The following is a 12,249-nucleotide window of genomic DNA, read 5'->3' as shown; positions in this document are numbered from 1 at the left end:
TAAAAAATACAAGAACAGCTTATAAAATGTGAAATGTGTTGTTATGGATTAAACTAAACAAAATGTAAAGCAGCTCAAATATAATATAAAATGCATCATGTTAATGTATCAATACAAATATTATTTTATGTAACTAGTAAGTGTAGTAATAAAAAAACTTGCATAATGACGTTTACTGATAATACTTCTGTACTTTGAACGCAGGACTTTTACTTGTAGTAATATTCTGTGATAACTTGATTTAAGTGAAGGATCTCAGCAGTTTTTACACCGCTGCATATCAAACACATTCCCCTAATATTCTATCTTCTATTCTTTTGCATACATTTGGCTTTTAACCCACAATTTAAACTTTTTATCTCATAATTTAAACTTTTTGTCTCATCATTTAGATTTTTTATCCCATAATTTCAGTTTTTTAAGATCATAATTATGACTTTCATCTTATAGTTTCAACTTTTCATCTCATAATCTTGATTTAATGTCATATTTATGGCTTTTTATCTTATAATTATGAATTAGTCTCATATTTCTGACTGTTTATGTCATAATTTCAACTTTTTGTATCATAATCATGACTTTATCTTATACTTCAAACTCTTTATCTCATAATTATGACTTTTAATCTCATTATTTACATTTTTAAAGCTCATAATCATGACTTTTTATCTCATACTTTCAACTGTTTATCTAATAATATTTCTTTCATCGAGTTTGGTTTCCATCTCATTCCGCCTCTCCCTCACAGAAGTGTGCTGCTGCATGTCGACATCTTTAATCTAATGTACATATACCCCGGTGTGTGTGTGTGTGTGTGTGTGTGTGTGTGTGTGTTGTCAGACTGGTGTCACAGGCAGGTTTCAGGGCAGGAAGCTGCAGCTCAGTGTGCAGCTCGAGTTTTGGTGGGCGGGGCCTGCTGTGAAGGCTCCGCCCCCCAGCCTGTTGATTGACGCGCGCCACTGGCTCCTCCTTGAAACTCTTTCCTTCCCTCCCCCTTCGTTTTCCAGTGTAGTGCGTTGATTTCATACCAAAGTCATACTTAACATTCCACTTATACTGTCAAACCTCTGAGAAATATTCCGGAAAACAACAAGGCGCCAAAATATAACAAACTAACCAAACTGACCAGCTGCTCTCATTGAGAAGAAGAAGGTGACTGCCAGAATAAAAAAAGGTAAGTTGTGCACTGATGTTCCCTCTTTCTGTTTTCAGCTCCTTTTTTCTGGGGAGTTTTTTCATGCCGCTTGTCTCGGGTGAAGTTTTCAGATCATTGTCATTTTTTACATTTTTCCGTGGAGCTCCTCGCGTTGGGAGGGAAGAAAACATTTGCAGATTGATAGTCTATTGTGTTTGACTTTGCCAGTGTGCAGGGATATCTCTGACAGTGCTCTGTACAATCTGATTTCTCACCGGTAGCCCCGCTTCATTGACACACACACTAATACAACAAGAAAAAAGAAAAAAACAAAGCTTCTCTATTGACAGCGGAGAAGTGGGGCCAATATGTTTGTTTTCTGTCTCGCACAGTTCGTACCTGGATCCAACACTTCCAGCCTTTTTTTTTCTTCTTCAAGAGGAATCCAGCAGTTATTACCTACAGGCACACAGAGAGAGAGACAAACAAAAACGATTTGGAGGAATACACAACTTCAGTCTGGTTTGGACCTCTGCATCCCAAAGGTAGGAGAAACTTCTTGATTTGTCAGCAGAGTCAAACGAAGGCAGAGCCTCTGCAGCAGACGTGGATTTATTTGAGCAAAGAAGCAGTTTATTTATTTATTAACACAGATAAAGCAACAGATAGTTTCTCTTTAGTGTTTCTGTGTGGCGAGGGTGGAAATCAATTTGACAAACAGAACTTGAGTTTCTGTTTTCACTACTTTTTAATCCCTTTTGAGTCTAAACATGTTTTTTATTTCACAATTGTTTGCTTTCAGTTTGAGAGTAAGAACACTTTTTTTCTTTTTTGCAAACCTGATCTAAACTTTTTTTTTTATTTGTGAGCACACAACATGCACACAGGCACGTACAACAACATACAGTTTAAGTTGATGTGGACTTGCAACAATTAATCCATCAGTTATCAACTATTTTGATAATCTGTTAATCAGATTGAGTTCTTTTCTTCTGAAAATAAATAAATAAATAAATGAAAAGTTAAAATCCAGTGCTTCCAGCTTGTTAGATGAGAATATGCTCTGGTTGTCTTTACTCCTCTATGACAGTGTAACTTCTGTAGTAACATATCTACAGGTTGGGGATTAAACAAGATATTTAAGGATGTTATCTTCGGCTTTGGGAAACATTTTTCGCCATTTTTTTTATTTTTTATAGACCAAACAACTAGTCAAGAAATCAAGAAAATAATGGCCAGAAAAAAAATCATTAGTTGAAGCCCTGAATTAATATACAATATACATACAATGAAGAACGACACGTGTGCATACCTAAAATGATTTACTTTACATCACTGCGTTCATGCCGTAGGCTTTAGAACAGAGTAGGATAGATAGATGCTTGAATTAGCACGAGATACATTAAAAACACAACACATCAGGGTCAAAAACAGGACACATTAATACACATTAACATATAAACATAACAGGAGCTACATCAGAAAGAGGACCTGGTACTCTGCGTTTAGTCTTTGTTTATTTAGAAATACGTAACCTTCTGTATTAGTTGATAAGCTGGTGACAAAAACACCGACATGATATTATTTGCAATTGAAAAGAAATTCTTAACCCTTAAAAATACTTGATTTTAAGCTGCTAGCAAAACAATTACGTACATTAAATGTCTTATAACTTTCATATTATCTTGCCGTTATTTAAAATTGAAACAGATTTCAGAATTATCTATCTATCTATCTATCTATCTATCTATCTATCTATCTATCTATCTATCTATCTATCTATCTATTCTTTCTTCCTTCTGTGCCAACAAACAGTGCATGTGATGATACTCTGCAAAGTCCTCCTAAGTACATAATTCACAGGTGGGGATTTGACATGCATGGATACGTATGCGAGCTAATTGTATAATTATACGCAGGCCACCTCAGGCTACACCTGCTCTGTGGCCTTCTGTGTTGTTTGTTAGTTCAGGCTCGGGGTAAACCTTTTTTTTTTTTGTTTTGTTTCGACCGAGCCAAATGTTTTACCTGATTGGAAAATGTAAAAACAACATGTTAGCACCTCCTTCGTGCTAAATTTGTACAGTCATATGAGCTGCAGTGTTAAATCACAGCCAGTCAACAGGTCTGACTAAACAACAGAATGCAGTCTGTCAGGTTGGTCACAGTGAAGCAGAATAACCTGTTAACGTTTCTCTTCTGCTGCTGTCTGTCTCTTACTATCTGTTTTCACTGCAGCGACAGTCCGTGAAGTTAGAAAATGTCATATTTTCACAATATTGAGATTATATTTTTCTATATTTTCACCAAGTTTGAGGGGAAACAAAACTCCACGACAGCTTTTCCTCCCCACTCTGTCTTTAATCCATATGGCTGTGAACATAAATACGCCAGGCTTTTGGTGAGGTCTTTGAAGTCAGGCTGCGTCTCTTCCGAGGTACGCTCTTTTGATGCAACACTGATATGGAGGATGATCAGATAATGCAGGGCTTTCTCTTCTCGTCGGTCGTGTTAGGTCACGGTTGAGCGGCTAAATCGACAGTTTGAGCCCTTCTTAAGAACTAACATGTGGAAATGATGTTCTGAAATGAGACGACCAACCAGCACAACCAAACAATGTGTCCTTGGTAAATGAGACACGCCAAGATGCCTAATAATAGATTTCGATGCTGATGGGTAAATCTGGAAAGGATTAAGCTTTCTGCTGCTCCGACAGATTCCCCTTCATTGTTTTATGCAGCATGAATGCATCAGGCCTCCCAATGTACAATGTGGTCTCTTTTTTCCTTGAACGTACTTTATGTTTCTCAGCCGTTGCGCATTTAGCGTGTACGCTGTGTGAGAGTTAAACGCGAGGGGGGAAAGTTTTATGACTTAACCCGTGTCGTGGAGGTCAATGAGATTGCTTGGGGTGATATCCTCTTAAAGTGGCTGTTTTCTCTTTTTACTCCCCATCTGTGTTCCTTCAGGAGGGGAAGAGTTAATGAGCATGTGTTCGCTCCTTAAAAAGAGTCAGAAATCTTCTTGTGTTCGTGATTTTCTTAATCAGAGTATTAATCAGGTATTCCAAATCATTTGTGCTGATTCCAGTGCATCCCTCCTTCTTCCCCTCTGCAGAGTGTTTACTCGGGCGCAGGTCTGTTGACCGTTTGTCAGCAGCAGCTTCGCCCGTTTGTGTTAAACCCACAGAAGAACGGCTAATGAGCTTTTGCCCATTTGTGCAGACGTTGGTCGCTTTTTAGCACCATCCCCAGAAGTGCTCGTCCAAATGGTGGACACTTGCCCCTCTGTCAACCCAGATCTGAACAAATACCACTTATGTCTGCGTGGTGAGCACACAGAGGGCCTCAGAGAGAGAAAAAGCCTGCAGCTCTCAGCAGAAGCACATTAATGACAATCTGGAGGACAATGTGCAGTCTAAGTTGCAGCAGTTGAGTTAAAGATGAAGAGAATATCATGCTTTGTGCAGTGGAAATAAAGGATAAATTTCAAGCATTTCCGACCAAAAAATAATCAAATATATCTGAAAACATATTCCAGTTACTTCCCCCAGTAACACAATTTATCAACATTGTATTCACGTTAATGCACTGCACATGTTTACATATCCTCCAAACCATGAGGTTTTAACAGATAAGCTTCCTGGCCTCCTATTCGGACCACTCAGGGGAGGAGCCGGGGAGTGGCCTAGAACAGTGTAGTCTTTGTGTCAGTTGTCCCCAACTTGCTAAACGTTTTAGTTGTTCTTTCTCCAGCGACCGACTGTTACGAGCGATGTTCCACATAATATGTACTCTGACGAGGAGGAGCTCATAGATATAATGTCCGTGGGAGTGTGTGTGCCAGCGTCTGTGCCTCCTTCCAGCCTCCATTATAGATAACAGGAGGCTCACTCTCGCACCGGACCCGTCTGGTGTGTGTGTGTGTGTGTGAGGCCTGTGTGTCGCACTGGAGCTCCAGTGACCCAAGGGCACTCATGTGAAACCCCTTTAATCCCTGTGCTCAGAGTGTTTGGGGTTGGGGGATGATCTCCTTCTACAGCGCAGAGTTATTCGCCTTGGTTGCTCCGAATATAAAACAACACAGGTGCCAGGCCTTTATGAGTGTGTGTGCATACTCTAAATGTGCGACACGTTTCAGTTTTTCATGTCTAATCACAGTTTTTCCTCGTGAAAATCCCTTCTATATGGCCCTGATCAAAGCCACGGCTGCTTTTAATGCCTTGTTCCACAATTTACATGGTTAGATGAGTTATTGGCTTGTGCATTCTGCTGCAAAGTTATGCATGTCTTAAAGGTTTCACAGATTATGGCTTCAAACCGCTCCCCTCACCACAAAATGACCAATTCAGGCTAGAATGGCTTCTCTGCTACGTTCCCTGGAAAATTTCCGATTAAAATGCTGATTCAGGCTGTTAAAAGAAAAAAAAAAGCTCCTCTCTGGCGCGCTCGCTCCGTTTTGTGTCAGTCTTTCCCTCTTCGGCTGGATTTAGGCTTAATTCTCTCGAAGTGTTACAATTCAAGGTAGACCACCACGCAGCCAGCAGGGTCCAGTGTTGAAATAGAACAATGAATGAATGAATGAGGCTGAATTGTGCCCACGCTCCGGCTCAACGTGTGATACTCATTTATCTGCCTGATTCTCTCAGTGATTCATTTAGGAAACCAGTAACCTCTTCTTAACTCAGAGTGAGTTTGCCCATTTCCTCACCATGTGATTTGTTTACAAGAAGACAACAAATAAGAGTCAGTTGTGGTGAGTTTTATGGTGTGAATGTTTGAAAAATGTACGTCAGATTCTTCCAGCTCGGATCGCTTTCACACATTTTCATTCTTGCGTGCAAGACTTTACCCTTGTTGTTTTTCTTGGGCATGCAGCTGGTATCAAACTGCAAATGTTTGACTTGACAAGGGGTGCATATGGTGTGTATGTGTGCATGTGTGTGTGTGTGCGTCTCGACTTTTCCCTCTGCCTCTTGCCGTGTGAGCCGTTGGCCGTCCAGCCCTCCTCTCACTCTCAGCTCTGATTGTTTCCTGAGCGCCGTGCCAGATAGGAAGTAGGAGGAAGTTATTGGAGGAGCTGGAGAGAATTTATTAGGGCCAAACACAGACACAGGAGGGAGAGGGGAGGGTGGTGACTCTGATTTTTCGGAGATGGGGCTCGTGCTTGCATGAGTGTGAGGAAGGCGGCGGCGTCAGTGGCAAACTCTGAGCAGACAGGCCCACACGAGCTCATCACCTTCGATTTATTTCCTGAATTGAGCCGCTGTTATACAAACAAACACGTGCGATTGCTGTTAATGCATCTGTGTGCGTTACTGTGTGTCAGGGGGGGGAATAAGGCAAGCGTCTCCAGCTCCGAGAGCAGCTTTTCTGGCCTGGGACCTAAAATGTTTTCTTTATCTGTAATCTGACCTCAGAGAGCAGCTGCTCCTTCTGCCACCAAGTCCTGTTGTTTCCCCTGTCAAGTGTGTGTTTGTGTGGCTGTTGGTGTGTGTGTGTCCGTGAGGGGTGGGGTGGGGGGTCTCACCGTGACATCTGTGAGCACCCTTCAACCTTAACAAGACGTGTGTTTTTTTCTTGTGGAGGAGTTTCGGGGTTGTGGATTTGTTACTGTGTATAAATGTGAAGTTCGGTGGAGGTGTGTTTAACTCTCAGCTAAGCAGGGGGGCTTTCGGCTGCCAGCAGGGGTCTGTTCTCTGCCAACAAGTGTCCCAACTCTCGCAGCAACTCACTCAACAAAGGCTGCTTTTTTAGAGACATGAACAAATCCTGTAGTGTATTGGTTCACAAACAGATGGAGGTATATACAGTACGTTATGTTAGTGGGCAATGACAGACAGACATGCAAACACTTCCATCTTCTTGTTTTTCCCCTGTTAAAAGTTTTTTTTCCCCTCAACATGGCAAGTTTTTCCTCATTCAAAATCGAGGGGTCTAAGGACAGAGGATGTCGTTCACTGTACAGATTGTAAAGCCCCATTGAGGCAATGTGATTGTGATTTTAGGCTATATAAATAAAATTGATTTGATTTTGAAACACAACAGGCCTGATGGCTCAACAGTGGAAGAGACAGATTCGAAGGAAATCTGTTAACAATCTGCTTTGGGACATGAGTCAGTAGAATTGAGTCATGGTAATGAGTGTGTGCAGATTTACGGACAGGAGGCCGACCAAAAAATAATGTTTACTGTTATAACGAGAAATAGTAGAAAGGACAAGTACCTGTGATAGAAATGTTTATTTTTTTCTCTTAAAGCTGCAATAATCAGCTTTTTTATAATCTAATGACAATGTGTAAGGAGAAGGGACTCACATGCAGTGATTTCATTTGCAGTTCTCCTCAGCCTTGCAGCGTTTTAGCATCTTCCAGCTCCTTGTTTTGGATTTACGACCTGCAACTTGAGTGCTCTTGATTGCATTGTTTCAAACAAAGCTTCTGATAAACCCACTGAACACAAGAGCTTCAATGATAATTTATGTCAGACATTTGCTCGCTCCAGCTTCCTTAATTTGGGGATTTACTGCGTGTCATTTTTGTTAATAAATGAAGAGTCTTTGGGTTTGGACTGACGGTTGACAGACTAAACAATAAACTGATTTATTATAAAAGATTATTGGCAGCTGAATCAATAATGAAAATATTTGCCTGCCCAGCACCGAGCAGACAAAAGAGAGACAAAGTTAGCGACTAGCTGATGAACACAGTGGAGCATTTAGCAGGTAAAGGGTCAGATTTTTCTTTCAGGAGTTGGTGGAGACCAAAGCAGAGCTGAAAGGGGAGGAAGTAATAGATTTACATTGATTCGGTGGGCAGAAACATGATTTCAAGGAAGTGCTGATGTTTCTAACAGGTTGGTGATTCACATTATTAAGGTGATAATATGTCAACAGCCCAACATGAATTCTCAGCCAATGTTTTTTTTTGTTTTGTTTTTTTTAGGGCCAATACCGATACTGATTATTATTAATGCAGATTGCAGATTGTCAGGCTATTACTTACACTGAGGTGTAACCGGTCAGTTAGTGTTGTGGGCTAGATATTGAGTAAGACCACAGTATTATGACTACAGGCAAAGGGTACAGCATCTGAGCCAAAGTAGTAATAATTTGCTTATTTTATCGGCAATATGACAAAAAAACAACAACATGGTTTGGTGATTCTGATGCATTTGCGATTAAACTCTTTATAAGGTATGTACATACTTACTGAATAATGATTCTGGTGCATTTACAAAAGGTAGAAAACTGAAAACTGCCATTATTAGTCCTCATCAGGATACCTGCTGTTTTGTTTCGAGCAGAGATGCACAGTAGATCGAAGACAAGATGCTCCATGACAACTGGTGCACTGTTTTCGAAAGCACCTGAAACAAATTTACATTGACATGAGCCACAGTTTGTCAGCGACTCTAAATGTTTGTATCAATTGTTATGTTTAATACAAACCCACAAATGTGACTTTATATATCTTCAGTCCAGTGGACCAGGTTCATAAAGGTGGTGGCTCTTTTGTTGTTGTCATCTGATGCTCCTGCTCTTTCCTACAATACAAAATGCACCGGATGTTTTCTGCACAGATTTTTCAGGCTGAAGAAAATGCACATATTTGTTTGTTATGTTGCCTTTTGGTATTTACAGCATTTTTTAATGAGAGCATTAAAATGGGTCATGTTTATATCTAGCTCAGTCGCAACATCATTAAAATTTAATTTTCTCTCACGGATGTTTTGCATGATTCAAGGAGGAGAACTTTTCTGTTGAAATCCAGTTGCTCAGAGGAACCAGAGTTGAGGTTAGGAAATACTTAAGCTTCATAATGAAATAAATAATGACAAGTCACTCACTGTTAAAAGCCTCACTGTGGTTTTTCGCAGTAATGCTACTATTGGCTCGCATGGCTCTCATGGTGGGATGTTTAGTCTCTTAATATATGTCAAAAAATCCGCTCTGTCTGGTCTTAAACGTGTGTCAGTTTGACAAATGCTCCTTTTTCATCAGTGGACTGGAGAGGAGATGTTACCATCAGACCATTAAATTCGGAGACATGACAGAGAAACTTTGACTCAAGGTCTTGACTTTGAATTCCACTGAGTAAGTAGAAACCCATCTGGTTGGTCCATCTGATGATCTCATGTTCAGTGGAAGATAAAATTGAGGCATAAAAACTGGCAATGCAAAAAAAAAAGGAGTCAGCCCTGCTCTCCCTGAGTGAATAAGTGTTATTGTGTCAAAGCCTGAATGTCACACCGTCCACTTGTTATTACTGAAACACACAGACTGTGTTTGTTTTCCTTTGTGAGGGATTTCCTACACTCTGTGGCACACCTAAACAAATGCCTGTGATGGAATCCCTTTCCTGATTTAGGCTATACAGACAGCTTTCTTCCATGTGACCCAGCAGCCTGAGAGTGACTCAGTAGAATTACAGGAATTCATCGGGACGTTTCACCGCACACAATCCTGTCTAGAAAGAAAAAAGGAAACTCGGTGCGGTGCCAACAAACTCGGGCTGGTTCATAGATGGAGTCGGAGCAGAGATAAGCCGATTGCTGAAAGCGGACTGCAATGTGATCGCCGCGTTTGGGGCTGGGAAAAACGGGAAGAGGGATTCTGGTGCATGAATGGCGCCGTTTGAATGAACGTGAGAGGTGCATAGCTCCGCAGCGTTATTCCTGCTGCATGCTGGAATGCTGCCGGTCTCATGGCCTGACTCACAGAGAGTGGGATGGGAGGTGTGTCCCTGATTTTTGTGTTAAATGTGACAGGAGTGTGTCATTCAATCAAGATCCTTCAATAAAACCTCCCACCAGCCAACAGTTTGAGGGAGTCTCATACACAGGTTTGTTCTTGGGACAGAGGGCTACAGCTAACATTTTAGTTTGTTTGTTTTTATTTAATTTATTCTCACATCCTTTTCATTGATTTAGTTCAGTATAATGTACAGAGTACTCTACTTGCATAGTAAGCCCAGGAAACTACATACAACAAACATATGAATCTATGATGTTGTACAAGAACAAAACAGTCCTTCAGCCAATTAACTTCATACCAATCTGAAGTTAATTCCTAGTAGATTCAGAATATTTTTTACTTTGTTACAAAGAGATACCACCGATATGGTATCTCAACTTCTCTAAAGTTGAAAACAATTATTTTGTTTATTCTTTAATCTCGAGATTATTAACAAAACATATAAAAGTTCCTTCAGAATTTCCCTTTAGGCTAAAATGTGTCCTTAAATTTTCTTCTTTTGTTCGACCACTAGCCTGAAAATATTACGTTTATTATCACATTAAGCAGAAAGAAGATGAAAATCCTATTAATCAATTAAAGGATAAGTTCACCCAAAAGTGAAAATTCATTAAGTCATTATCTACCCAGCCTCAGGTAGATGGAAAGTCCGGTGAAGGTTCGTAGTTCACAAAACGTTTCTGGAGCTTCACAGCGAAACGGCGTTGTACTGCGCTGCTAAACAACTGAAGTGGTTTGCGACTTTATTTAATTTAGAAAGTATAAAAAAAAACAACCATAAACAGTAAAATGGAGCTTGTCCAAGTCCCAAGATCCCAAATTGATTTAAAAAGACGTTATTTACACCCTTGTTTAAGCCAAAGTCTTTATCGTAGCTGCTAAGCTAAAAGCTACGCTAAGCTTTCAGAAACTTGGATTATGCTGATCGAGCTGTAAGGAGCCATTTTATGTTTGTTTGTATTTTGGTCGTTTTTTAAAGTCCTTTCTTTAGGAGACAAGTCAATTCTTTAAGAGAAATGTGGCACTTTTTCGCTGTGAAGCTCCAAAAATATTCTGAAACTTCACCTGACTTTCCATCAGCATGAGGCTGACTTGATAAAAATGACAGAAGTTTTATTTTTGGGTGAACTCATCCTTAAATAGATAATTTCATTTTTATTTTCTGCCTGTTGATTTATCGGCCATATTTCATGTGTGCTGCTCCGTATATCTTTACTTTGGTGTGTGAGTGCGTCATTACTATGTTGTGAAGTTTCTCACCCAAACTTGGCTCAAAGAGACATGACAGTGTGTTTGTAACAGCTGTTCTAATATAATCAATATGTTAATTACAGCAGCTTCTCTTCTCAAATGACACATGCTGCCAGTAAATCACGCTGGAGAGCCGAATCCCGAAGGTCTTCTGTTGGAACTGTGTACGATTGTCAAACTAGCTGTTGCATTCGAGTCCATAAAACTGTCTTTGTAACTTTATTTACCACTCACTTTCATGATGAAGTCATGACTATTGTCCTGATTTTAAATCCTGTGACTCCAATAGAGGAGGTATTGAAAAATGGTTCCACTGACAATGCCCTGCCTCTAGTCTGAGCTCTGAGCGTCACAAAGCGGGAGCGTGTTCACTGCTGATGTTGCATTCCAGCTGGAACAATCCCACTGTTTTCCAGACCCCAAAGTGGACGCCTAAATTGGACAACACACCCCCCTCCCCTCCGATGCCCTTCCCCACTCCTCCCCCTCGCATACACACCCCCTATCCCCCTCGGCTCTCCAACCAACCAACCAACCCACCCACCACCCACTCCTCCCATACACGCATCCCCTGGTCTCCTGTCCTTATTTGGGTAGAGACGTTCTGAGCGCTGGGTGGAGGGGGGGGGGGGGGGGGGGGGGGGGGGGGGGGGCAGAGGAGGGAGGGAGGGAGGGCGTTGGGTTGACACAAGGGAGGCAGGAGGAGAAACAGTGAGCACTCGCAGCCCTTTCTTAATAAGGACATGTCTGGAATTCAGGCCCCTCTCTTGGTGAAGAGCCTCTCTTTTCGCAGCACCTCACTTGAACACACTCTCGTGAGCACTCGGAGCTCCGTTGAGGTCGTCAGATCGGCGTGTTGCACTGAACGCCGCTTGCTGCTCTTCACGGCTCACAGTGCGGAGGAGGTTTGCTGTGTTTTCTCAGCTATAATTGGAGATCAACAATAGAGCGGCTGCTCCTCCCTCCCTGCGTCTTTCACTGTGCCACTTGTCTCTGATTATTGCCCCGACCGTACTGAAGCTGTTGCCCCTCAGCACCTGTGCAGTCATTAATGAAAATACTTTGAGCTGCCCTGAAAGACATTTTCACACCGGACCACACAAACAGCA

The sequence above is a fragment of the Pagrus major genome, chromosome 6 (genome assembly GCF_040436345.1).
Source record: "Pagrus major chromosome 6, Pma_NU_1.0".
Lineage (NCBI taxonomy): Eukaryota > Metazoa > Chordata > Actinopteri > Spariformes > Sparidae > Pagrus > Pagrus major.
Note: the sequence above shows the minus strand (reverse complement) of the source record.